The 27,900-nt window shown below is 36.2% G+C and overlaps 1 protein-coding gene across 3 annotated transcripts in view; it reads right to left on the bottom strand.

Moving 5' to 3' along the window:
* NDUFS4 (NADH:ubiquinone oxidoreductase subunit S4) overlaps positions 1-27,900 on the bottom strand; it is a 122,203-nt gene that overhangs the window by 36,377 nt on the left and 57,926 nt on the right. The window lies entirely within an intron of this gene.

The following is a 27,900-nucleotide window of genomic DNA, read 5'->3' as shown; positions in this document are numbered from 1 at the left end:
TATCTCCCTTTGGAGAAACCTATTAAAGAGAGAATGATACAATCAAACACATTCTGCAAAAGTAATCCCAAAAAGTGGCATAATTTTTGCCAAAATGTGAGATGAAAACAATGGTAACTTTAACTCGATTTTTCTATAATTTTATCCAGTAACAAATGCTCATTTTGAAAATGCACAGAATTTTGATGCCCCAGAGTAGATACATTTATCAAAACATAGTGGCAGTCAGGACACAAATTAGTAAAGTAATTCAGAGTTTAAAACCTATTTATGCCTAGTGTTCCATTACTGGAACGCTAAGCATGTGGGAGTTATTTATATCCCACTGCTCAAGGCCATTGCCAAGGTCTGATTGCAAAAATTCTAAAAATTGCAACCTCAGACATAAATGGGTTAAATCTCCATTTAGTAATGGTAAAATACTTTATTTGATCAAAGTAAATCACATTGGGGTCAACCATATGCTTATTAATGAAGCATTTTAAAATCATGGTTCTTATACTGTCATAAGTATATTGTACATAAAAGAGTTTGAAAATCATATTTAGAAGAAAGATCTACATAATAATACATAAGAAAGATCTAACGTAATTATAATATACACCCTAATGAAGACTAATGTTTATTTGTAGTTTCAATCTATCAATGCTATGAACCAAATAATTGGCAAGAATACTTAGCTGCTAAGTATTCTTAGCTAGTACGTACTAGTGGGAAAAACACGAAACACATTTCTGACTTGGCTATTATCTCTATCCACAAGATTAAAAACCAATTCTTTAAAGTTATTTTAGTTGGCAACCAATCCTCTATTTAACACAATACCTTTCCACCTGCATCTATAATTAGGTGTGGCTACTTTGTCACAGCTTGTTTACAGAAACTATCAAAATTATCCATATAAATATTTACACAAATATGCACTTCTAATATGTGCCTACATTTACTTATTTTTAAAGTTTCCCTACATCTAGTTTAAAGTAAAAATGAGTGAAGTTGGCACATAATTTTTAAAGGTGTGCAATACTTTAATTGGTAATTTCTAATATTCAGGTTCAACTTCAAAAAAAGTTTAAGTATTATTACATTTAATGACTTCCTGAAGCATATATGTCTCTATTTAAGAGCTTAAAGTGGCTCAACTCCTGGGAAGTCCTCAATGTTTAATTCCTCCTTTGAATTCACTGTAATACTTGCAATCTGCCACAGTAGTTTATTATTTAATATTATATATCTTTAGATTAATCTGTCTCATTTCCTCAGCTACAGCTTACGCTGGGTATAAACAAACACTATAAGCATGTTATGGGGTGGGGCATCTTTTCCAAATTCCAAAGCATCCTCTCTGTTCTGAGCTGAGCTCATAAAAGTTGGAGCTGTAAGTTATGTCTATTTTTAAAACTATATGAAAGGAAACACATTAAACTCTTAACACTGGTTACCTCAGGAAGATTAGGGGAAACACTTTTACTTTACCTACTTCTATACTGTGATGCATATATGCCAAAGTGATTTAAAAACTTAAGATTTTAGACTTTTTTAAGTTTTGAAAAAAATTGAAATAGTATTTCTTGATTTATACTATAAAACAGTATTTGAGCTACAAAGTAGAAAGGACAATATATAGGAAACCGTTTTTAAAAAGTGTCTACACAATGTTGCTAAATTATTTATATTTTGAACTCATAACTACCAATCTTCCACGTCTTCTCGAATTATGGCAATTATTTATTGGTATCTTCCCCTAATTTAAAGTTGGCATTTGAACAAGTGGGTTTCTGATTTTGGAAATCCAAGTTGTCATGACACAGAATCAGTTTTTGCATGCAGAAGACATGTAAGGTACTACAGCCCAATTAGCTGCTGCCAAAGACAGAATAAAGAGGCTTGGCATCTCTCATATACTTGACACCTAAAGGGCACAGAGGCTCTAAAATTCCTAGTCCCTGTAGGCACACTCTCAGTCTAGACAACCTGATTTCTCACACTTTAAAAATGCATCACGACACCCTATTGTTATTTCATCCACACAGCTTCGGCTAGTGACAGAAGAACCTGTTCTTTAAGCGCATTTCAATGGGCTAAAGCTCCCACTCCAAGATTCCATTAAAACAATGTAACACTTGAAAAGAACTATGAGGCGCTATGCTGAACTCTACTTGTGTCTTCAACGCTTTGTGTGGTTCCCTCTAAATTCTCACGGAGCTACCTGAGACCTAACTTTCACAAAAAAATTTAAAATCTGCAAACTATTTAAATTATATTGAACTAATTGTATTCTTTATAGATTTCTACTTTTGTATGGCAATATGGATCACCTGTGAGTTTTTGAAACCTATTTAGAAAAGCTAAAAATGCTTTGGAGAAAGATGTCACTATTGCCTTTTACAAATTTCTTATTTTACTGGTAAAATAGAGATAAATAATTTATAAATAATAATTCAAAAAACTAAATCACATAGGTATGAAAAGCCTTCAAGCTGGAACCTGAAGAACCTCAAGACTCACCAGTTAATAATTATCTGTAAATTCTAATAAAACAAGCTACTGTATAAGTAATACACACAGATTTACTGAATTTTAAAACTTTTAATTGTTGAATAGTTGGGTCAAATATGAAACCTATGTTTCCGTTATTAATGTCATTATCCTAATAAAGTTTCAGAAATACAATCTTATGTACAATATGCTATTTTAATAAATGATAACTAATAAGTCAATGATAATTCACAGATTAAGGGCATTCAAGTCAAAATTTGCTATTGGAAAGATGCATGTCATAATTCCAAAGTTCATTCTTTCAACACCATATCTTCAACAATTTTAAATTTTGGAGGAGATGATAGCTGACCTGCCATTTCACAAGTCTACATAAATGAAGAGGAATTTAAAAAATCACTATGAATGTACCAATATATGTATATGAACTTTATTCTTTCAAATACCAATTTCCATGATAAAATACTAGTTTTCCATATTAAAACTGTATGATTCGGTTATCAACTGTCTCCATTTATCTTCTGTGATTTCAACTTTTTTTTTCTTTAACAAAGGAAGCAGGGAACAAGCAATGGGAAGTTGGTGTCAAAATGCAGAAAAACCTCCCAGCAAGCTTCTTGCAACCACCCAGGATTTAGAGTCTTGCTGGCCGCTCTCTTTTCAATACCAGAATTTCACACATTTCAATGACTATTATGACTTCAAAGAATCAAATTTTCATCATTGTCCGTCATCTGCCGGTTGATTTGTATAAAGGAGTTCTTCTGCATGCACTCCAAACAAAAGCCTCCTTACTTTTGTGGCTATATATCAAGTTTAAAAGTTTTGTTTGTGACAGTTGTGTCTTTGGTAAATTAGGGTAACACTGAAGGAGTGCAGCTGCTCCACAGGAACCTCCTTTTTGGCACCATTTCACTTAAATAAAAACTGAATAATTAGCTTCTGCCTTTATTAAACCACAAAAATGCCACTGGCCTTAGTAATTACTTCCGGTTGCCCCACCCACTTAACCTTAACAGTTTACACTTGTCATAAAGAGAAATAAATGTAAGGTTTTTGCACTTTGGGATGCATTTTTGCTAGATCTCTCAGTACACCCAGAAAAGCCAACATTTTTACCATGCTTTTCCTAGCAAGTTCACTAAATTGCATGTTAGTATGGATCAATGCTGAAAAGTTTTAGTAGAGCACGTTAAAAATACTGTTTATAGAAACTTGTTCTACTGCAGACTATTAGTTATTTACAGCTAAAACTAATCTAAATTTGATGACTGAGTTTATATTCTATTTCAATCATGAAAGATGTTCAAAGAAAAGCAAGTCTTAGACCTGTAATAAAAACTTTCTTTCAAGTAACCCACAGATATTTAAAGCAAGAAACTCATTAAAGGTTTCATAAATAAGGACATTTTACAAAATAAATTTTACAGTTCAAAAAATATAAAGAGTTGGCAGATAGCATTATCATATCTGTTTACTTACTGTGGAAGAACTTAAACACTTCTAAAAACTTAGGGGCCATAGAGATTCAGATATAATAAAAAACAAAAAAATAAATTTGAGTTGTGCCATTAGAACCAACTTTTGTTTGTTTGTTAACGTAACAAATTGATGTTGGAGTCCAACCAGGCAATGAATCAAATGTTGGAATGTGACATCTGTTATATTTTGCATACTGGGCAAAACTATCATCGAGCCAAAAGGGTAGTTTGAATGAACTGCTGTGGATAATATGATAGAAATAGTTCATGCAAATGATGCTACTAATCATACAAGGAGTACAAAACTAATAATTAGAGACATGTTTTTCAATCTCAAACTATTTTTACCACTCCTAGATCCTTCTGAGCAGGAAAGCCTTGGCTAAAAGCAAAGGGCTGAGTCAAAACTGGGTTGGAATCCCAGTTCTCAACTTTGGGCAAATTAATAGACTCCTTTTTCATCATGTATAAAATCAGTTTGCTATACTAAAATGAATACTAAATAACATATGTGAAGTGCTTACCTTCGGCAACAGAAAGAATGTTTCTCATTTATTCAACGTATTTTTTAGCACTTACTACATATTAGACACTGAACACATGAGCAACAGTGAAAACATGATCTCTGTCCTCAAGAAAATAACAAACATTTTTTTAAAGGACATTCTCTGTCCAACCACATCGGCTCTCAGGGAAGTTTGTAATAAAGGTCCCGGTCTTTAAGGGGATTCTGTCATCTCAACCTTAGCTGGTCAGTCATTTGGTTAATGTCACAGATTAATATGTGTGTGATTACAGGCATGCCATGTTCCATGGGAAACTGGAGATCCATAACCACTATAGCAACAAAATATTTTCCTTCTTTTTGCCTATCTTTGGAAAGGGTTGTCTCCTCCAAATTTCATGTTGAAATTTGATCCCCAATGTTGGAAGTGGGGCCTAACGGGAAATGTTTGGGTCATTGGAGCAGATCCCTCATGAATGGTCTGGTGCTGTCCTTGTGGTAATGGGTGAGTTCTTGCTCTATTAGTTTCTGCAAGAGTTCCTCCAAGAGCTGGTTGTTTAAAAGAGCCTGACACATTCTTCATCTCTCTCTTGCCTCCTCTATCACCATGTAATCTCTGCACAAGCCGGTTCACCTTTACCTTCTGCCATGAGTAGAATCAGCCTGAAGGCCTCAACAGAAGCACATGCTGGCACCATGCTTCTTGCACAGCCTACAGAACCATAAACCAAATATACTTCTTTTCTTTATAAATTATCCAGTCTCAGGTATTCTTTTACAGCAACACAAATGGACCAAGATACTGCCCACATTGGCTCCTTTCTCTTCCTTCTGGACCTTTTTCTTCCATTTTCTTCTGCTCCCCTTTCCTCCTTTTGATTTTCCATAAAGTAACTTGGAATCTTGATATGTTCCCCTTCAGGTTCCTACTTTGCCATCCTTCCGTCTACCCCTGCCAGAATCCTTCACTTTCCACTCAGCCCCTCAGTAATTTGAACTTTAAGTACCCCTACTCTCAAGGGATTCAAGGTCTCCCAAAAGCAACCATGTAATGCTGAGAAGAGGGAAAAAAAACCTATCTGAAAACAGAAATGGATGTTTTGTTCACTTAGATGGACTTTGGGGAAAGACAACTGTTAGATGTTTCCTCAGTCACTCACTCACCTAAAAATTTCATCCACAGCCTCCATAAGAAAAATCTTTGATAATAGGCAAATATGTTATAAAACTCCTCCCTGGAAAAAACTTACATTCTTTTTCTGTGCCTTTGAGATGTAAATTTCCTACCTGTCTTCTCTTGAACTCAATAGTTATCTTTTAGAAATACAAACTTCAGGGAGATAACTGTTATCAAAAGAAAAAAAGAGAGAGGAAGAAACAAGTTTAAACATAAGTTTAACTTTTTAGTTTCTTTGCTTCTGTGATATTTTTTATAATTGCCTGATTTTTCAACAAGACAAATAAAATGATGCTTAGCTTTGTTTAATGTCTCAAGAAGTTGTCATGAGCAGTTTAAGTATAATTGTTGAGAAAAAGTTAAATAAATATAACTGGAGTAAAAATTTGTAAGTGAACTTTTCAATAATAACATTTTATACAAGATGTCAACTTAAAAAGAGGTTCCAAAATCTTTTTGGTAACTTGCAACCTTAAAGTTATACTTAAGTAAGATTAAGTAACAGATATTCATTAAATGTCTAGGTCATTTCTTAGTAAAATAAAATGCTGAAACATTAATTGCTGAACATAAATTTGAATTTATATACTTTGGGAATATTGCTTTTATATACTATAGAGTAGCTAAACATATTTGGTCTGTTAATAAAAATGAGAAATTGTACTATAAGGAAGCATGTTTCTAGAAATCATAATAGTATTAATCTACAGAATACTACTACATGACAATTCACAATTGCTAAGTATTAAAATTCTAATATATACATATAGTTTAAGCTACAAGAAATTAAGAAGGGCGAAGAGAAACAACTTTTATACAAAAAAATGCAATAAAGGATGTATTTTTTGGTAAGAGAAGTTCTAAGGCATGAGGATATATTTTCCATTATGGGAAAAAAGACAGTAAATTAATTCTGTGCTAAAGTAAAATGACTGGTTTGCCAGAATAAGAGAAAAAAGCAGGAAGAAAAAGCAGTTGGATATTTGTTTCAAGACTAAAAAAGGCTTATGGAAAAGGAATCTTGGGGGAAAAAAATCTTATCTCATGTGGTCAAAGATGGCTGAGATTGAATGAATTCATTTACATAGTTTTATTAAAATTAGCTATAGCTATAGTATTAATAGTACACTGATGCAAAACTAGAAATTTGGTCTTCTCTGTTAAAATGACAAAGTTTTCCTGGAGTACTGGTCTAAGAAAGTGAAGGTTTTCCTTTATCTGTTAAGTAACTGGCCAAATAAACAAAGATTTTGTGTTTTATCAAGATAATTTTTTTAAACTTTTATTTTAGATTCAGGGATACAAGTGCAAGTTTGTTATATAGGTAAACTCATATCATGGGAGTCTGGTGGGCAATTATTTCATCACCCAGGTACTAAGCATAGTACCTAATAGTTATTTTTTTCTAATCCTCTACCTTCTCCCACCCTCCTACCTCAAGTAGGCCCCAGTGTCTGTTGTTGCCCTCTTTGTGTCCATTTGTTCTCATTATTTAGCTCCACATATTTATAACTATGTAGTTTTCTGTGTTTGCCTTTAAAATCTTTTGTCACTTTGGTAATGTTTCACAGTGCCCTATGGGCCTATTTAATCAAATGCTTTAAACCTTCTGACATTTTTTACTTCTTAAAGTAAAATTCTAAACTGTTTTTTAAACCTCTGATTTTGGAACTTTCCAGAGGGTCCCTGGAAAGTCTCAAAGGATTTGTCTCTCAACCTGTTGGAGGTATTAATTAGGCTCATTTGATACGTTAAATTATATGGGAAGCACTGTCAAATAATAAGTGATGTTCAGACTTCTCAAAGTTATTATCTATGAGTATATTATTAATGAGTGTTCCATAAATTGACATTTCAAAAATTCTGATATGTTCTGGTGTAATGCTATCAGTCATAATTCTGGCTAGTATGTTAACATTTTGTATACCAAAAAACTGCCAAACTTCCTTGCCAACTGCATCATTATAATAATGAACACTCATCAGAGTTTTAACCACGGCCATTTTAAGTGTTCTGTCATTCATAAGACAGTTACTATATATTTTGATTCTTCTCTGAAAGTGTTTGCAGTGAGCAATAGTCTAAATTGCCTCATCTTCAAGGGGATTAATGAAAAAGACTGGCAAGTAATCTGTAACACAGATTTCTGGTAACTTTCAGATTATACCATTGGACTGCAAAAGAATTTCCAGAACTCGAATGATGAAACTAACGGGTTCGTGAAACTGCTCATCAAAATCAAGCAGATCAAGAATTACATGAGGGTGAATGAACTAATGAGGATAATTTTTTTTGTTGTTTGAAACATTGTGGGTCTTTAATGTTCTGTTTTCCAGATTTAAGGAAATTCTTTTTTCTTTTCTTTTAAACTATCTATACAGCTTACAGCAATTTGGCAAAGTATACTTTTATAAACAAAAATGGAAAAAATTCTCTCCCTGCATAATCCTTCTAGAATCCAGGAACTATTAGCAAGTATTATTATTTTTATACAATATAGTTACTTGCACAAGTTCAGAAGAATCTGTTCTTGTAACAAGAAATTGTGTATTTACTGCTTATATTACCAAGGCTTTGACTAGAATGTCTTATTTTCAAATACAACCAAACAACTTTAAGAAACTAAGTTTGACTTTGTGAAGCCAACAAAAGCCCCTTAGGGGTAAAAAACTGGCCAGGTAACTTGAATACATGGTTGTATGGTTGCCTTACAGCTAGGTGAGTAAAGAATGCTACTTCTTGGAAGGCCCAGGAACCTCAGGATATTTGGGGACCTCAAACAGGAATTCACCTAATCTCTAGGAATGCAAAGTCTTATGAAGAGTCCTTTGCTTGGCCTTCTAGTCTCGAGAGGCTTTTACAAATCCAATCTGAGACTCCTTATGAAAAGTTCCAGCAAAGCAGACTTAAAAAGAGCCTATGCTGCACATAATGTAAATAATCAGGTTAAGTGTATTAGTCTGTTCTCACATTGCTATAAAGTAATACCTGAAACTGGGTATTTTATAAAGAAAAGAGGTTTAATTGGCTCACAGTTTGGCAGGCTGTACAAGAAGCATGACTGGGGAGGCCTCAGAGAGCTTTTACTTTTTACTGCAAAGCCAGAGCAGGCATCTTCATGTGGCTGGAGAAGGAAGAGAGAAGGGAGCAGATGCGACATACTTTTAAAAAACCAGATCTCATGATAACTCATTTACTATTACAAGAACAGCACAGACAGGATGGTGCTAACCTATTCGAGAAGGACCACCACGATGATCCAATTACCTCCCAACAGGCTCCACCTCCAATGTCAGGGATTACATCTCCACGTGAGATTTGGTAAGAACACAGATCCAAACCATATCACTAAGTTTAATAAGATTAAACTTGCTTTGCAAACAAATTAGTTTGATTATCTTTGATAAAAATGAGAATGACTGTAGAAACAAAAATTACGTTTTAGAAGAAAACTATAGTGCACCTATTATTAGATCCTAGCACATTGTTTTTGAAGTTTTGTTATTTACCTACAAACTGAAATGAATCCTGAATTCTTCTGGTTTCTCCTAATATCTAGCTACAGCTCTCCAAACTAATACTTCCAATTTTCTCCCAAGTTTCTTTGACTTGGAATTACTGAAATTAAAACTTCCCTTTTCCTAAAGTCTTACAAACTGCGGCTGGATAAATTGATAGAAACTTCAGAGAAATCACAACAACTCATGTGTAGACAACCTTTGTGGCATTCAGACTGCAAACCAGGAAAATCTATCAGACTGCCACTGCCTGTAAAACTTTGGTTTTTTAAAAAATCTGTTAGCTGGATACAGTGGCATGCGTCTGTAATACCAGCTCCTAGGGAGGCTGAAGTGGGAGGATTGCTTGAAGCCAGGAGTTTGAGACCAGCCAGGGCCACACAGTGAGACCCCATCTCTTTAAAAAATAAATAATAAGTAAAACATTTGTTATGCTTTTTTCTTGTTAATCTGTCTTTTGTTATAGCAGTGTCAGCCATAAACTTTGCAATGGGTATTCAAAAGATTTTATCCCTAATAGTAGTATATGATTTGACATATGACATAACCAAATCAAGTCTACTAAGAAACTATTTTATGATGAAATGCAATTTTAGAAAAATGATATAAAAATACAATTTTTCCCCCAAATAGGAAAAATCTATTAGAACACCTTTTTGCATTTTTATAAGGAAAACTTAAAAATCTTTGTTTTCTAAGTTCAAATTTTGGAACAACTGAAATTGTTGAAAAATATGCTTAACAAAGAAATGAAGGATCAATGCCTCGATGAAAACCAGTATGTTTAACAGAAGCATTTTGAAAATTATTAAACTAATACATTTTTAAATACGTAGAATTACAAAAATATAACATTTAATAATTTCAACTTTTTAGCAGCTAAATGGATTTGCTTTTTAACCCAATACTTCAGGATTCTTTTTAATTTTTACTTATTTATTTATTTTGAGAAAGGATCTCACTCCATCACCCAGGCTAGGGTGCAGTGGCATGATCATGGCTTACTGCAACCTTGAGTTTCTGGGCTCAGGTGATCCTACCACCTCAGCCTCCTGAGTAGCTAAGACTACAGGCACATGGTCCCTGCCTGGCTAATTTTTTGCATTTGTTTTTTTTGTAAAGACAGGGTTTCACCATGTTGCCTAGGCTGGTCTCGAACTCCAGCAATCCACCCGCCTCGGCCTGCTGAGGAGCTGGGATTACAGGCATGAGCCACCATGTCTGGATGGATTTTTTGGTTGGTTGGTTAGTTGGTTATTTATTTATTTATTTATTTATTTGACAGAGCTTTTGCTCTGTTGCCCAGTCTGGAGTGCAATGGCGTGATCTCAGCTCACTGCAATCACCGCCTCCTGGGTTCAAGCAATTCTCCCACCTCAGCCTTCCAAGTAGCTGGGATTACGGGCGCCTGCCACCTCGGCTGGCTAATTTTTGTATTTTTAGTAGAGACGGGGTTTCACCATGTTGGCCAGGCTGGTCTCGAACGTTTGACTTCAAGGTGATTTACCCACCTCGGCCTCCCAAAGTGCTAGGATTACAGGCATGAGCCACCACACCCAGCCGGATTTTTCAGATTTTTAAATCATCAAGTCATGTACCTATCTTAGGATACCTGGCAGCTTTTCAGAAGCTACAATAAAAGGTGAAAAAAAAAAAAAAAGTCTGGCCATAAGGTACCTGGAACTTATGTAACATTACCTTTTGAAGAGAACCAGTCTAAACCAGATAAGGTGGCATATGGCTGTAATCCCAGCTACTTGGAAGGCTGAGGCAAATGAACTGTTTGAGCACAGGAAATTCGAGACCAGCCTGGGCAATAAAGCAAGACCCATAGGGAAGGAAAAAGGGAAGAGGGAGAGGAAGGAGGGGGAAGGGAAGGAAAAGAGAGGGAAGCAAAGAAAGAACAGAACAGAACCAATCTATTATTTCTTAATTAAATAGTACTCTTCATCTCCTGGTAATAAATTAGAAAGGCTAAAGAACACATAGCATACATTAAGAGTTATGAAAACAAAAGGTATGGCAGTAAAGAACTAAAGATGAAATAATTCTTAAATAAACAAACATCAGGACAAAGGGCCAGAACATAAATTTCCTAAAATCAAGCAATGGTTTAAGCAATAAAGGAATTTAATTACATCTGAAAAGGACACTGGAAATGAGAGAAAATAATGGATTGAAAACTGAATGCTTCTGATTTAATAATGAAATATTCATGAGGCAATGATGTGCAAGTCAAACTAGATTGCAAGAAGGCATATTAAAAAAGTGTAAGGGGATTCCTTGTCAATTTAGCATAAGAATAAAAAACTATGCAACAGAAGTTACCTTTCTGTTGTTAAGAACTGGTCCTAGCTCAGTTGCCTGAACATACTAGTAAAACCAGGGAAACACTTAAATAAGAAATATACACAAACTTTAAACATTATATTATAATGCAAGAATGTACATGTGCATTCTTTTAATAATCTGATTTGGGAAATGCCTTTTGAGTATAGGTTCATTTATCAGAATCCCAAGTGTTGTTTTTTCCATAAACCATCAAGAAAATACACCATCTACAATTTATAGTTTCAGTTTTGTAAATGTGAAGTGAGACTATAAAAATGTTTGTGAAATAATCTGAGTCCAAAATTTGGCAAGAATTTAATGATTTCCTTTTACACCACACACAATCTTTTTACAATTGCCTTACTCAACATACGTTGACAGGAATTATTAGTATGGAGGAGACAAAATATCTTTTCTTCTACCCATCTTAGGTTCATGGTTGAGGGTCCCAAAACAAAAGACGGATTAACAAGAGAAAAGCATAAAAATTTATTTAATATAAGTTTTATGTGACACAGAAGCCTTCATACGGAAATGAAGACCCAAAAAAGAGTTAAACCTGTGTGTTTTTATGCGTAGTCTAGATAAAGAGTGGGTAGTCAGAAATATGATAGGACAAAGGGGGTGTGATCTAATGGTAATAGACCGCAGAAACTTAGCAAGGCTTTTTGTTCAGATTCTTCTCTGTGATCCTTTATCTTCCTCAATGTATAGGTAAGGCATCTCTCACATAAAGGTTGTATGGTCAGGGAAAGGTCAAAATATCCTTCCTAGGTTTTACAACTTACCTCATAAGAGACAGGGAGTGGGGAAGGTCATAGCGACCTTTTTGCTTCTGCTTTCTTCATAAAATATTCAATATGCCAAGTCGCCATATTGTGGGGTTGCATGTCTTGAACACTATCATTAGAAATTCACCTTTATCATCTTCTCAACGTATTCAACAGAACTGTTACAGAAAGGACTCTCTTGTCCTCATATAAGCAGATTATAGCACTCAATTACATTATGAATTACAATGTCAAGTATAACCGGCAGAGACAGGTATGGAAGTAAGCTTGCTGAGTCTTGATAAAGCATACGACTCAACGACTGAGAGGTGAAGTCTGGTAATATACTAAAATGAAGCCTTAATTAAGCCATATATGTAGTATGTCAAGGGTGTTAGTAGGTATGTTTTATAAAGAGAATTGAGAACATCAATAACTGAGCACATTTTTAAAGGTTGGTTTAAAAAGTAAAGATTCATTAACAAAGCCACTGTTGCAAAAGAATTGTCACAGTGTAGTATATGGATCTTGCTGCAATCCATAATGGGATCAGACTACCACTCTTGCCTTTTACAAACTATAAAACTAGGAAAGTTATTTTAAGCAACTATTTTCAGATATTGGACAACCTGATAACAGAAAGCACAGCACTGTGATCCCTGAAAGAAGGAAAACTCAAGATGTAGTACTATAATTCTCAGCTTCATGCATGGGGGCATATTTCAGACTATGGTACAGAGAGGTAAATCCCAAGCAGAACAAACCAATCTCACAGAGCAGAAAAGGTAGGGATTGGCATTCAGACATGCTGAGTCAAATGACATTTCTGAGGCAGAGTTCTGAAGAGGAGTTAAGCAAAAAAGGAGTTTCAGAAATCTGCATAGTCTTTGTCTACAATGAGACTCTGTGAAGTAGGACAAGTAATGAGAAGTTCTAACAAGTCAGAGTGAAGATTTTGCTGAACACTCTGGGCATTAAATTGAGACACAAGAAAGGTAAAACATAAAAAGAAGAGCAACTCTATGACTGCCCATACAATGCTTAATATCAATCACTAAAAGGAGTAAGCTGATCAGCAGTAGTAGACTGCTGAAACAAATTTAAATGCTGTATAAAGGAAGACAGTAAAATCTAGGCTCCCAGTAACAAAGCAATCAGAACATCAATTACACACTTAAAAATCATTAAATGTATTTTCTGGCAAGATGGCCGAATAGGAACTGCTCTGGTCTGCAGCTCCCAGCAAGATTGATGCAGAAGATGGGTTACTGCTGCATTTCCAACTGAGGTACCTGGTTCATCTCACTAGGACTGGTTGGACAGTGGGTGCAGACCACGGAGGGCAAGCCGAAGCAGAACACAGCATTGCCTTACCAGGGAAGCGCAAGGGGTCGGGGTATTTCCCTTTCCTAGCCAAGGGAAGCTGTGACAGACTGTACCTGGAGGAATGGTACATTTCTGCCCAGATACTGTGCTTTTTCCCATGGTCTTCGCAATCGGCAGACCAGGAGATTCCCTTCGGTGCCTGGCTTGGCAGGTCCCATGCCCATGGAGCCCATCAAAACTAAGATCCATTGGCTTGAAATTCTCGCGGCTAGCGCAGCAGTCTGAGATCGACCTGGGATGCTGGAGCTTGATGGTGGGAGTGGAGTCCGCCATTTCTGAGGCTTGAGTAGGCAGTTTTATGCTTACAGTGTAAACAATGCTGCTGAGAAGTTCGAACTGAGAGGATCCCATTACAGTTCCGCAAGGCTGACTGCCTCTCTAGATTCCACCTCTATGGGCAGGGCATCACTGAACAAAAGGCAGCAGCCCCACTCAGGGACTTAAAGATAAATCCCAGATTCCCCTGGGACAGAGCACCTGGGGGAAGGGGCAGCTGTGGGCACAGCTTCAGCAGACTTAAACGTCCCTGCCTCACAGCTCTGAAGACAGCAGTGGTTCTCCCAGCACAGCGTTCAAACTCTGAAAATGGACAGACTGCCTCCTCAAGTGGGTCCCTGACCGCCATGTAGCCTGACTGGGAGACGCCTCCCGGTAGGGGCCGATAGACACCTCATAGAGAACTCTGACTGGCATCTGGCGGGTGCCCCTCTGGGACGAAGCTTCCAGAGGAAGGATCAGGTAGCAATATTTGCTGTTCTGCAGCATCCGCTGGTGATACCCAAGCAAACAGTGTCTGGAGTGGACCTCCAGCAAACTCCAACTGACCTGCAGCTGAGAGGCCTGACTGTTAGAAGGAAAACTAACAAACAGAAAGGAATAGCATCAACGTCAACAAAAACGACATCCACACCAAAACCTCATCCATAGGTCACCAATATCAAAGAACAAAGGTAGATAAAACCACAAAGATGGGGAGAAACCAGTGCATAAAGGGTGAAAATTCAAAAACCAGAATGCCTCTTCTCCTCCAAAGGATCACAACTCCTCACCAGCAAGAAAAGGAAACTGGATGGAGAATGAGTCTGACAAATTGACAGAAGTAGGCTTTAGAAGGTGGGTAATAACAAACTCCTCTGAGCTAAAGGAGCATGTTCTAACCCAACACAAGGAAGCTAAGAACCTTGAAAAAAGGTTAGACAAATTGCTAACTAGAATAACCAGTGTAGAGAAAAACATACATGACCTGATGACGCTGAAAAATGCAGCAAGAGAACTTCGTGAAGCATACACAAGCTTCAATAGCCAAATCAATCAAGCTGAAGAAAGGATATCAGTGACTGAAGATCAAATTAATGAAATAAAGCAAGAAGACAAGATTAGAGAAAAAAGAATGAAAAGAAACGAGCAAAGCCTCCAAGAAATATACGACTATGTGAAAAGACCAACTATACGTTTGATTGGTGTACCTGAAAGTGATAGGGAGAATGGAAACAAGTTGGAAAACACTCTTCAGGATATTATCCAGGAGAACTTCCCCAACCTAGCAAGGCAGGCCAACATTCAAGTTGCAGAAATACAGAGAACACCACAAAGAGACTCCTCAAGAAGAGCGACCCCAAGACACATCATCGTAGGATTCACGAAGGTTGAAATGAAGGAAAAAATGTTAAGGGCAGCCAGAGAAAAAGGTCGAGTTAACCACAAAGGGAAGCCCATCAGACTAACAGCTGATCTCTCAGCAGAAACCCTACAAGCCAGAAGAGAGTAGGGGTCAATATTCAACATTCTTAAAGAAAAGAACTTTCAACCCAGAATTTCCTATTCAGCCAAACTAAGCTTCATAAGTGAAGGAGAAATAAAATCCTTTACAGACAAGCAAATGCTGAGAGATCTTTGTCACCAGCAGGCCTGCCTTAACAAGAGCTCCTGAAGGAAGCACTAAACATGGAAAGGAACAACTGGTACCAGACAATGCAAAAACACGCCAAATTGTAAAGACCATCAGCGCTATGAAGAAACTGCATCAACTAACAGGCAAAATAACCAGCTAGCATTATGACAGGATCAAATTCACACATAACAATATTAACCTTAAATGTTAATGGGCTAAATGCACCAATTAAAAGACACAGACTGATAAATTGGATAGAGTCAAGACCCATTTGTGTGCTGAATTCAGGAGACCCATCTCACATGCAAAGACATGCATAGGCTCAAAATAAAGGGATGGAGGAAGATCTACCAAGCAAATGGAAAGAAAAAAAAGGAGGGGTTACAATCCTAGTCTCTGATAAAACAGATAATCCTAGTCTCTGATAAAACTTTAAACCAACAAAGATCGAAAAAGACAAACAAGGGCATTACATAATGGTAAAGGGATCAATGCAACAAGAAGAGCTAACTATCCTAAATGTATATGCACACAATACAGGAGCACCCAGATTCATAAAGCAAGTTCTTAGAGACCTACAGAGAGACTTAGCCTCCTACACAATAACACTGGAAGACTTTAACACACCACTGTCAATATCAGACACATCAACGAGACAGAAAATTAACAAGGATATCCAGGACTTGAACTCAGCTCTGCACCAAGCAGACCTAATAGACATCTACAGAACTCTCCACCCCAAATCAACAGAATATACATTCTTCTCAGCACCACATCGCACTTATTCTAAAATTGACCACATAATTAGAAGTAAAACACTCCTCAGCAAATGTAAAAGGACAGAAATCACAAGAAACTGTCTCTCAGACCACAGTACAATCAAATTAGCACTCAGGATTAAGAAACTCACTCAAAACTGCAAAACTACATGGAAACTCAACAACCTGCTCCTGAATGACTACTGGGTAAATAACAAAATGAAGGCAGAAATAAAGATGTTCTCTGAAACCAGCGAGAACAAAGACACAACGTACCAGAATCTCTGGGACACATTTAAAGCAGTGTGTAGAGGGAAATTTATAGCACTAAATGCCCAAAAGAGAAAGCAGGAAAGATCTAAAATTGATACCCTCACATCACAATTAAAAGAACTAGAGAAGCAAGAGCAAACAAATTCAAAAGCTAGCAGAAGGCAAGAAATAACTAATATCAGAGCAGGACTGAAGAAAATAGAGACACAAAAAAACCCTTCCAAAAAAAAAAAAATCAATGAATCCAGAAGCTGATTTTTTAAAAAGATCAACAAAATAGACCACTAGCAAGACTAATAAAGAAGAGAGAAGAATCAAATAGATGCAATAAAAAATAATAAAGTGGATATCACCACTGATCCAACAGAAATACAAACTGCTATCAGAGAATACTATAGACACCTCTATGCAAATAAACTAGAAAATCTAGACGAAATGAATAAATTCCTGAACACATAAACCCTCCCAAAACTAAACCAGGAAGAAGTCAAATCTCTGAATAGACCAATAACGGATTCTAAAATTGGGGCAATAATAGCCTACCAACCAAAAAAAGTCCAGGACCAGATGGATTCACAGCCGAATTCTACCACAGGTACAAAGAGGAGCTCATACCATTCCTTCTGAAACTATTCCAACCATTAGAAAATGAGGGAGTCCTCCTTAACTCACTTTATGAGGCAAGTATCATCCTGATACCAAAAACTGGCAGAGACATAACAAAAAAAGAAAATTTTATGCCAATATCCCTGATGAACATCAATGTAAAAATCCTCAATAAAATGCTAGCAAACCAAATCCAGCAGCACATCAAAAAACTTATCCACCACGATCAAGTCGGCTTCATCCCTGGGATGCAAGGCTGCTTCAACATATGCAAACCAATAAATGTAATCCATCACATAAACAGAACCAATGACAAAAGCTACATGATTATCTCAATAGATGCAGAAAAGGCCTTCAACAAAATTCAACAGACCTTCATGCTAAAAACTCTCAATAAGCTAGGTATTTGGAACGTATCTCAAAATAATAAGAGCTATTTATGACAAACCTACAGCCAATATCATACTGAATGGGCAAAAACTGGAAGCATTCCCTTTAAAGACAAGGATGCCCTCTCTCACCACTCCTATTCAACATAGTACTGGAAGTTCTGGTCAGGGCAATCAGGCAAGAGAAAGAAATAAAGGGTATTCAATTAGGAAAAGAGGAAGTCAAATTGTCTCTGCTTGCAGATGACATTATTGTATATCATGAAAACCCCATGGTCGCAGCCCAAAATCTCCTTAAGCTGATAAGCAACTTCAGCAAAGTCTCAGGATACAAAATCAATATGCAAACATCACAAGCATTCTTATACACCAATAACAGACAAACAGAGAGCCAAATCTTGAGTGAACTCCCATTCACAATGACTACAAAGAGAATAAAATACCTAGGAATCCAACTTACAAGGGATGTGAAGGACCTCTTCAAGGAGAACGACAAACCACTGCTCAATGAAATAAAAGAGGACACGAACAAATGGAAGAACATTCCATGCTCATGGGTAGGAAGAATCAATATCGTGAAAATAAACATACTGCCCAAAGTAATTTACAGATTCAATGCTATACCCATCAAGGTACCACTGGCTTTCTTCACAGAATTCGAAAAAACTACTTTAAATTTCATATGGAACCAAAAAGGAGCCCACATAGCCAAGACAATCCTAAGCAAAAAGAACAAAGCTGGAGGTATCATGCTACCAGACTTTTAACTATACAACAAGGGTACAGTAACCAAAACAACATGGTACTGGTACCAAAACAGAGATATAGATCAATGGAACAGAACAGAGGCCTCAGAAACAACCCCACATATCTACAACCATCTGATCTTTGACAAACCTGACAAAAACAAGCAATGGGGAAAGGATTCCCTTTTTAATAAATGGTGCTGGGAACTAGCTAGCCATATGTAGAAAGCTGAAACTGGATCCCTTCCTTACACCTTATACAAAAGTTAACTCAAGATAAATTAAAGACTTAAATGTAAGACCTAAAACTATAAAAACCCTAGAAGAAAACCTAGGCAATACCATTCAGGACGCAGGCATGGGCAAAGACTTCATGACTAAAACACCAAAAGCAATTGCAACAAAAGCCAAAATAGACATATGGGATCTAATTAAACTAAACAGCTACTGCACAGCAAAAGAAACTATCATCAGAGTGAACGGGCAACCTACAGAAAGGGAGAAAATGTTTGCAATCTATCAAACTGACAAAGGACTAATATCTAGAATCTGCAAAGAACTTAAACAAATTTATGAGAAAAAAAAACCAACAGCCCCATCAAAAAGTGGGCGAAGGATATGAACAGACACTTCTCAAAAGAAGACATTTATGCAGCCAACAAACTTATGAAAAAATGCTCATCACTGGTCATTAGAGAAATGCAAATCAAAACCACAATGAGATACCATCTCAGGCCAGTTAGAATGGCAATCATTAAAATGTCAGGAAACAACAGATGCTGGAGAGGATGTGGAGAAATATGAACACTTTTACATTGTTGGTGGGAGTGTAAATTAGTTCAACCATTGTGGAAAACAGTGTGGTGAGTCCTCAAGGATCTAGAACTAGAAATACCATTTGACCCAGCAATCCCATTACTGGGTATATACCCAAAGGATTATAAATCATGCTACTATAAAGACAAATGCACACGTATGTTTATTGCGGCACTATTCACAACAGCAAAGACTTGGAACCAACCCAAATGCCCATCAATGATAGACTGGATAAAGAAAATGTGGCACATATACACCATGGAATACTATGCAGCCATAAAAAAGGATGAGTTCATGTCCTTTGCAGGGACATGGATGAAACTGGAAACCATCACTATCAGCAAAGTAACACAAGAAGAGAAAACCTAACACCACATGTTCTAACTCATAAGTGGGAGTTGAAAAATGAAAACACTTGGACACAGGGCGGGGAACATCACAACCCAGGGCCCGTCAGAGGGTGGGGGGCTAGGGGAGGCATAGCATTAGGAGAAACACCTAATGTAAATGATGAGTTGATAGGTGCAGCAAACCAGCATGGCACATGTATATCTATGTAACAGACCTGCATGTTGTGCACATGTACCCCAGAACTTAAAGTATAATTTAAAAAAAATCATTAAATGTGTATGTAAAAGGGAAACAACAACTACAATAACAAAATAATCAATAGAAATAGGCCCTGAAATGATGTAGATTTATAATAACTACTATAAATATGTTTAAAGATTTAAAGAAAAAAGATGGACAAAATGAGTGAACAGTTCAAAAATTTCTGCAGAATAGTGGAAACTATATTAAAGAACTAAATAGAAATTCTAGAGCTGAAAAATATAGTATCTAAAATGATAAATACTATAAGGGATTAATAGAAAATTGGACACCGACAGAAGAAAAGATCATTAAATTTGAAGACAGGACAATGGAAACTAACCAAATTGCACTACATAGTGGAAAAAGACTGGAAGTCAAATAAACTGGGCCTCAGTGACTGGCTGGAAAATATTAAGCAGTACAATATAAGTGTTATAGTTACAGAAGATGAAAGATTGAAACAGAAATGTTTTTTGAAGAAAAATTTCCAAATTTTCCAATTTTTAAGAATACTAATCAAAAATTCCAAGAATCTTAATGAACCCCAACCAAGATACATGTAAAGAAAACCACCCACAAACACAGTATAACAAAATTTCTAAAGTTTAAACATAAGATAATAATCATAAAAGTAGCCTTAAGAAAGACACATTACCTACATGGTAATGATGATAAAAGAAAACAGAAAACTGTAATCCCAGCACTTTGGGAGACTGAGGCAGGCGGACTGCATGAGCTCAGGAGTTCAAAACCAGCCTGGGTACAATGGCGAACCCCATTTCTACAAAAAATAAAGCCAAAACTATCTGGGTATAGTGGTGTGTGCCTATATTCCCAGCTACTCTGGAGGATGAGGTGGGAGGATCTCTTGAGCTCAGGAGTTCAAGGCTGCAGTGAGACAAGACTGTGCCACTGCACAGAGACCCTATCTCAAAAAACAAAAACAAACAAACAAACAAAACACACCAAACAACAAACACAAACCCAGAAAAGACTGAAAGCTTTTCCTCTAAGATGAGGAAAAAGACAATGATGCCCACTTTTACTAATTCTATCCAATGTAGTACCGGAAGTTCTAGCCAGAGCAATTGGACAAGAAAAAGAAATAAAAGCCATCCAAACTTGTAAAGATGTATAATTATCTCTGTTCCCAGATGACGTATGTGAAAAATCCTAAAGATTCCACCAAAAAAACCTGTTAGAGATAATAAACAAATTCACCAAGGTGGCAAATATAAAATCAATATACAAAAATCAGTTATGTTCTATACACTCACAATGAACAATCTAAAAAGTAAACTACAAAAACAATCCCATTTACAATGGCATAGAAAAGAATGTAATACTTAGGAACAAACTTAGAAAACGAAAGATTTGTACACTGAAAACTGCAAAACACTGTTAAAAGAAATTAAAGACATAAATAAGTGGGAAGACATCCTGTGTTCATCAACTGGAAACGTCAGTATTGTTAAGATGACAATACTACCCAAAGCAATCAATCTACAGATTCAATGCAATCCCTATAAAAAGTGACATTTTGGGGGTAGAAATAGAAAAATCCATCCTAAAATTCACGTGAAATCTTTGTTTCAAAACAATCTTGAAAATGAAGAACAAAGCTGGAGGACTCATAAATCCCGATTTTAAAACTTACTACAAAGCTACAATAATTAGTTTGGTATGACAGAGAACAGACATATGGGCCAATGAAATAAAATAGCCTAGAAATAAACCCTTGCATATATAGCCAATTGGTTTTTTAAAGAAGTGCGAAGACCATTCGATGTGGAAAGCACCAACAAATGGTGCTGGGAAAACTGGATATCCAATTCTAAAGAATGAAAATGAATCATTGTCTTACACCATATACAACAGTTAACTAAAAATGAATCAAAGGGCCGGGCGTGGTGGCTCATGCCTGTAATCCCGGCACTTTGGGAGGCTGAGGCAGGCAGATCATGAGGTCAGGAATTCAAGAGTAGCCTGGCCAATATGGTGAAACCCCATCTTTACTAAGAATACAAAAATTAGGAGGGCATGGTGGTGCACGCCTGTAGTCCCAGCTACTCGGGAGGCTGAGGCAGAAGAATCGCTTGATCCCGGGAGGCGGAGGTTGTAGTGAGCCGAGATTGCACCACTGCACTCTAGCCTGGGCGACAGAGGCAGATTCCGTCTCAAAAAAAAAAAAAAAAAAAAACAGATCAAAGAACTCAATGGAAGACCTAAAACTATAAAACTTTGAGAAGAAAACCTAGGAGGAAATCTTCTTGACAGTGAATTTGGTAAGGAATTACTGGATATGACAATAAAAGCACATGCAACAAAAAAATACAGATAAATCAGACGTCATCAAAATTAAAATTTTTGTGCATCAAAGGACATCTAGCTGATAGAGGATTAAGATCCAGAATATACTGAAAACTCAACGAAAAACAACCACCCAATTCAAAATGAGCAAAGAACTTGAATAGACATTTCTCCAAAGATACATAAATGGCTAATAAACACACAAAAAGATGCTCAACATCACTAATTTATTAAGAACATGCAAATCAAAACCACACTGAGATACTACTTCACACACATTAGGATGGCTATTATAATGAAAATGGAAAATAACATGTGTTGGTGAGGATGCAGAGAAACTGGAACCTTTGTGTATTGCTGTGGGAATGTAAAATGGTACAGCCAACATGGACAACAGTATGTAGTTCCTCAGAATGCTCAACGTATAATAACCACATGATCCAACAATTCTACTTTGGGGCATCTTCCTAAAAACTTGAAGGCAGAGATTTGAACAAATATTTGGACATCCATATTAATAGCAGCATTATTTACAATAGCCCTAGAAACAATCCAAATGTTCGACGACAGAAGGATGGATAAACAAAGTGTGATATACACATAAAATGGAACTATTATATATAGCCTTTAAAAGGAATGAAATTCTGACACGTGCTATAACACAGAAAGTATAATAGAGGTTATGAGGAACAGGGGAGAGCATAAAGGACAGTTACTATTTAATGGGTACAGAGTTTCTATTCGGGATGATGAAAAAGCTCTGGAAATAGCGGTGATGATTGCTCAACATTATGAATGTGGTTAATGCCACTGAATTGTGCTCTTAAAAATGGTAAACTTTGTGCAATGTATACTTTAACACAATTTTTAAAAAAAGGAAACTGGAATGACATTTTTAAGTCATTCCAATCTTCAACCTAGAATTCTATATCCAATGAAAAGGTCTGTTATGAACTGAATGTTTGTATTCTCCCAAAATTTGTATAGTGAGTCCCTAATCCTAAATGTGATGGTATTTAGAAATGGGGCCTCTGGGAGGTAATTAGGGTTAGATGAGATCATGAGAGTAAGGCCCTCATAATGGGATTAGTGCCCTTATGAGAAGAGACATGACAAAGCTCACCTGCTTTTTCTCTCTCTCTGTGGCCATGTAGACACATCAAGGAGGTGGCCTTCTACAAGCTAGGAAGACAGCCCTCAACAGAAACGGCCATGCTGGCACCTTAACCTTGGAATTCTAGCCTTCAAAACTGTTAGAAACTAAATTTCTGTTGTTTGAACCATCCAGTCTATGGTATTTTGTTGTGGCACCCTGAGCTAAGATAAGGTCTGTCTAAAGTGGAGTCAAAATAAAGGGATTTCCAGATACACAAAAGCTGAGAGATTTCTGCCCAACAGAACAGCACTGTAAGACATGTTAAATAAGGCTCTTTATGCTAAAGGAAAAGGATACCAGATGGAAACTTTATCTATATGAAGTATAATAATTAAGAGCAACAAAAATGATAAATTTGTAAGTACAAAAGATTTTTCTTCTCACTTCTAAATTTATTTAAAAGACAACTGTTCAATGCAAAAATAATAATTTACTATGAGGTTTATAACAAATATGGGAGTAAAATGTGTGTCAACATTAACACAAAGGACTGGAATGACAAGTGGAGGTATTGTTTTAAGGTTCTTATGTTACATATGAAGTGAAATATTATTAGTTCATGGTAGACTATGAAAAGTTAAGGATGCATATTTGTAATCCCTAAAGCAACTGTTAAAAAAAAAAAAAGAAAGAAAAAAGAAATCAGATAGGACAAATAGAAAACAAGCAGCAAGACAGTAAATGTAAGCCCAATTATATCAATAAATATTTTGCACATAATTTTTTAAACACAAAATTAAAAGACAGAAATTGTCAAACTAAATAAAAAAGTAAGACTCACACATAAGCGCAAAGGTCAAACTTTAAATATAAACTCACAAATGAGAATAAGATGTACCATACAAAACTAAGAATAAGAAAACTGAGGCAGTTATATATTATTATCAAATTCGACTTCAGAAAAAGGAACAGCACCAGGATAGAGGGACATCACATAAGGATAAAGCAACAACTTATCAAGAACACACAACAATTTTCAATGTTAATGAACCAACCAACAGTAGTTTCAAAATAAGTGAAGCAAAAATGTGATCCAACACACACAGGAAAGATACCAATTATAGTTTGAGACGTTAACTCTTCTCTCTCAAGAACTAACAGAAAATGTTGACAAAAATATGGGTAAAGATATACAAAATGTGACTAACACTATTAGTCAACTTAAAACTTAATTGAAATTTTTAGAGCACCCAACCCAAAAACTGGAGAATGCATATTCTTTCAAAATGTACATGAAACATTAATCAAGACAGACCATATACTAGGTGATAAAAAAGTCTCAAGAAATCTGAAAATTGAAATCATACAGTATGTTGCTGACTACAGAATTAAATTTGAAATCAGTAATAATGTAGTTCGCCAAATAAATGATGAAGATAAGTACTGTAGATATTTCAGAGGATGATGTTTACCTTGCATTGTTCTGGAAAGGCTTTATAACAAAACAAAAACATAGACTGAATGTAAGAATAGGGAGAAAGTTTCATAACTTCCTCAGATACATTATTTATGCCACAAACTCTGTTATAATGCATTATAAAATAATAGTAATAGTAACAGTGGTACTAATGTAGTAGCAGCAGCAATAGTTAACGCTTATGTAGCACTAACTGCTGTGCATTGGCCTAGTATACAGAGATTTGTGACAGAAATCTCATCAACCAGCAATATCCACCAATTTATAGTACAATTATACATAAATTTATAAGTTGATCCTTAGGATGTACTAAGCCTTGAAGTACTTCTAAATCAATGTTGCATAATTAATGTATTAAGTATTTTTAATATACTCTAATTCTTAGATATATGGTATTTATCTATTAGGTAGAATTTGCTACACGCCCCGTTTCAGAGTCTGAAAAGTATCCACAGAACTAGGCCATGTATATTAAAAATAAAGCCATATCTCTAAAGTTACATTGGTAAAATCTTCTCTAAAAGTATTCTGTATCAATTATCTCTAGGTATCAAAAAATATTTAAAATGTTGATACCTTTTTTTTTTTTTACATTTTTTGAGATGGGGTCCTGCTATGTTGCCCAGGCTGGTCTTGAACTCCTGGGCTCAGGCAATCCTCCCACCTTGACACTGCACCTGGCCTAAAATGTTGATACTAAACCCTTCAATTTAGTAATCCCACTTCAAAGAATTGATCCTAAAATAAAGATGTCATCAAAGATTAGACTTAGGTATAAAGATGTTCATTCTAGCATTGCGTATAGTTGCAAAAAATTGTAAACAATCTGCAGTTCAAAAACTGCATGATGGCTGAGGTATTATGGTACAGCCATACAATGAGAGATTATACATTCATTTATAATTATGCTTTTGGATAATTTTAAAGAAATATAGTCACATTATAATAAAGTGAAAAAACACGATAAAAAAACTGTAAAACAATTTGTCTTACATATAAACACATTAGATATTAGTGTGTTTAAATATTCATATAAAAAAGAAGTAAATTCACCGAGACTGAGATTAAGTTGATTTTAATTTTCTTCATTTCCAAATTAATGTTTCCACAACATGTACATATTACTATGTTTTTAAAAAATATGTATCTTTTTTATTGGTAGTAAAATTTGATATATTTATGATGTATAATGTGGTTTTTTTGTTTGTTTTTTGAGACAGAGTCTCGCTGTGTCACCCAGGCTGGAGTGCAGTGTCGCGATCTTGGCTCACTGCAACCTCCGCCTCCTGGGTTCAAGCGATTCTGCCTCAGCCTCCCAAGTAGCTGGGACTACAGGCACCCGCCACCACGCCTGGCTAATTTTTTTTTTTTTAATTTTTAGTAGAAAAGGGGTTTCACTATGTTGGCCAAGCTGGTCTTGAACTCCTGATCCACCTGCCTCGGCCTCCCAAAGTGCTGGGATTACAGGTGTGAGCCACCGTGCCCAGCCTCTAATGTGATTTTTGATATGTCTATGCCTTACTATTAAAACCAGTAATTATTATTATTATTTTGGAGACAGTCTCACTCGGTTGCCCAAGCGGGAGTACAGTGGTGCGATCTTAGCTCACTGCAACCTCTGCCTCCCGGGTTCAAGCAATTTTCGTGTCTCAGCCGCCTGAGTAGCTGTGACTACAAATGCGCGACCCCACGACCAGCTAATTTTTTGTATTTTAGTAGAGATGGGGTTTCACCATGTTGCCCAGGCTGGTCTTGAACTCCTGAGCTCAGGCAATCCACCCACCTCAGCCTCCCAAAGTGCTAGGATTACAGGTGTGAGCCACTGTGCCCAGTCTAAAACTAGTAATTTTTTAATTACACAGGGTTTAATGACCAAAAATAATAATAGGAATAAGTACTTTGGAAACTTCCTTGAAGTAATACAGTTTCAAATTTCCACCATTAAAAAGAAATTATAAATGAATAAAAAAATTTCTCACTGGAAGGATAATTATATAGCAATAAACCTATCTACCAATTAAAGAATTACATAGTTGATTGTCAGAAACTGTATATTGAGAGATAATATAATAGATGATATTAGTGCCACAGGCTGTTAGAAAAGGCAAGTTACATGACAAAAATCATTACCAACTATACATGTACATACGTATACACACATGACTAACACAGGACCACTGTGAAGCCAATATTGTGCTCCAAGGTGCCCTAGAACTCAGTACCTGCACTGCAGATTTGATTCACAAGAATGGGCTCCATAATAATTCAAAACTGATTAAGAATAATAATTATAATTCCAGTTTGCTTCTCTCTCCAGGCTAACAACTCCAAGTAGCAAAAAAAGGAAGAAAAACACTTTTTAGTGAATAATGAACATAATATGTATTTATTTATTTATTTATTTCGGAGACAGGGTCTCACTCCGTCACCCAGGCTAGAGTGCAGTGGCATGATCACGCCTCACTGCAACCTCAATCTCCTGAGTATTAATAGCTCAGCTCCTGCCTCAGTCTCCCAGGTAGCTAGGACCACAGGCACGCGCCACTACCCTCGGCTAATTTTTTTTTTGGTAGAGATGAGGTTTCCCCATTTGCCTAGGCTGGTCTCAAACTCCTAGGCTCAAGTGATCCTCGCACCTAGGCCTCCTAAAGTGCTGGGGTTACAGTTGTGAGCCACTGCACCCAGGCTCTCTTGTTTAGTGTTGGTATTCTCAATTAACTTTCAAAACAATCATAAAAAGGTATATTCATTTTATAAGATGAGGACACTCACAGAGGTTAAATAACTTGCTTCAGGTTATACAGCTAAAAGAAGAGATGACTAAAGATCTAAGGCCGTATTTATAATTAGTCCATGATCTTGCCATTATTCCATGTATCTCACTAGAGTGAACATTTCAAACAATGTAATAATGTATAAACCATTTCTTTTTCAGTTATTAAATGTCTCCAAAAGTCCTATATATTTACAAAAGAGGAAATATGACAATTTTTCAAAAAGTGGTTAGAGGGTGGGGCACCTTTTGTCTCTCCCACTAGTTTTGATGTTGCTCCTTAGTCATTTTGGGAAAGTGAGAGAAAGAAGAAAAAAGATGAAAGGAACAGAAGTATGGAATAAAAAGAATGGAAGGAAGAAGAAAATGGGCAGTAGAAGAGACAGGGGAGTGGGGGAAAAACTGACGGCCAAAGAATGACACAGAAAGCCAAAACTAGAGAGAGACAGAAGGGAAGGCAGGAAAAATGAAAAAAGTGGAAGGGAATAAGGTGGTATCAGGAAA

The sequence above is a fragment of the Pongo abelii genome, chromosome 4 (genome assembly GCF_028885655.2).
Source record: "Pongo abelii isolate AG06213 chromosome 4, NHGRI_mPonAbe1-v2.0_pri, whole genome shotgun sequence".
Lineage (NCBI taxonomy): Eukaryota > Metazoa > Chordata > Mammalia > Primates > Hominidae > Pongo > Pongo abelii.
Note: the sequence above shows the minus strand (reverse complement) of the source record. Positions and strands in the feature narration are given on the sequence as shown.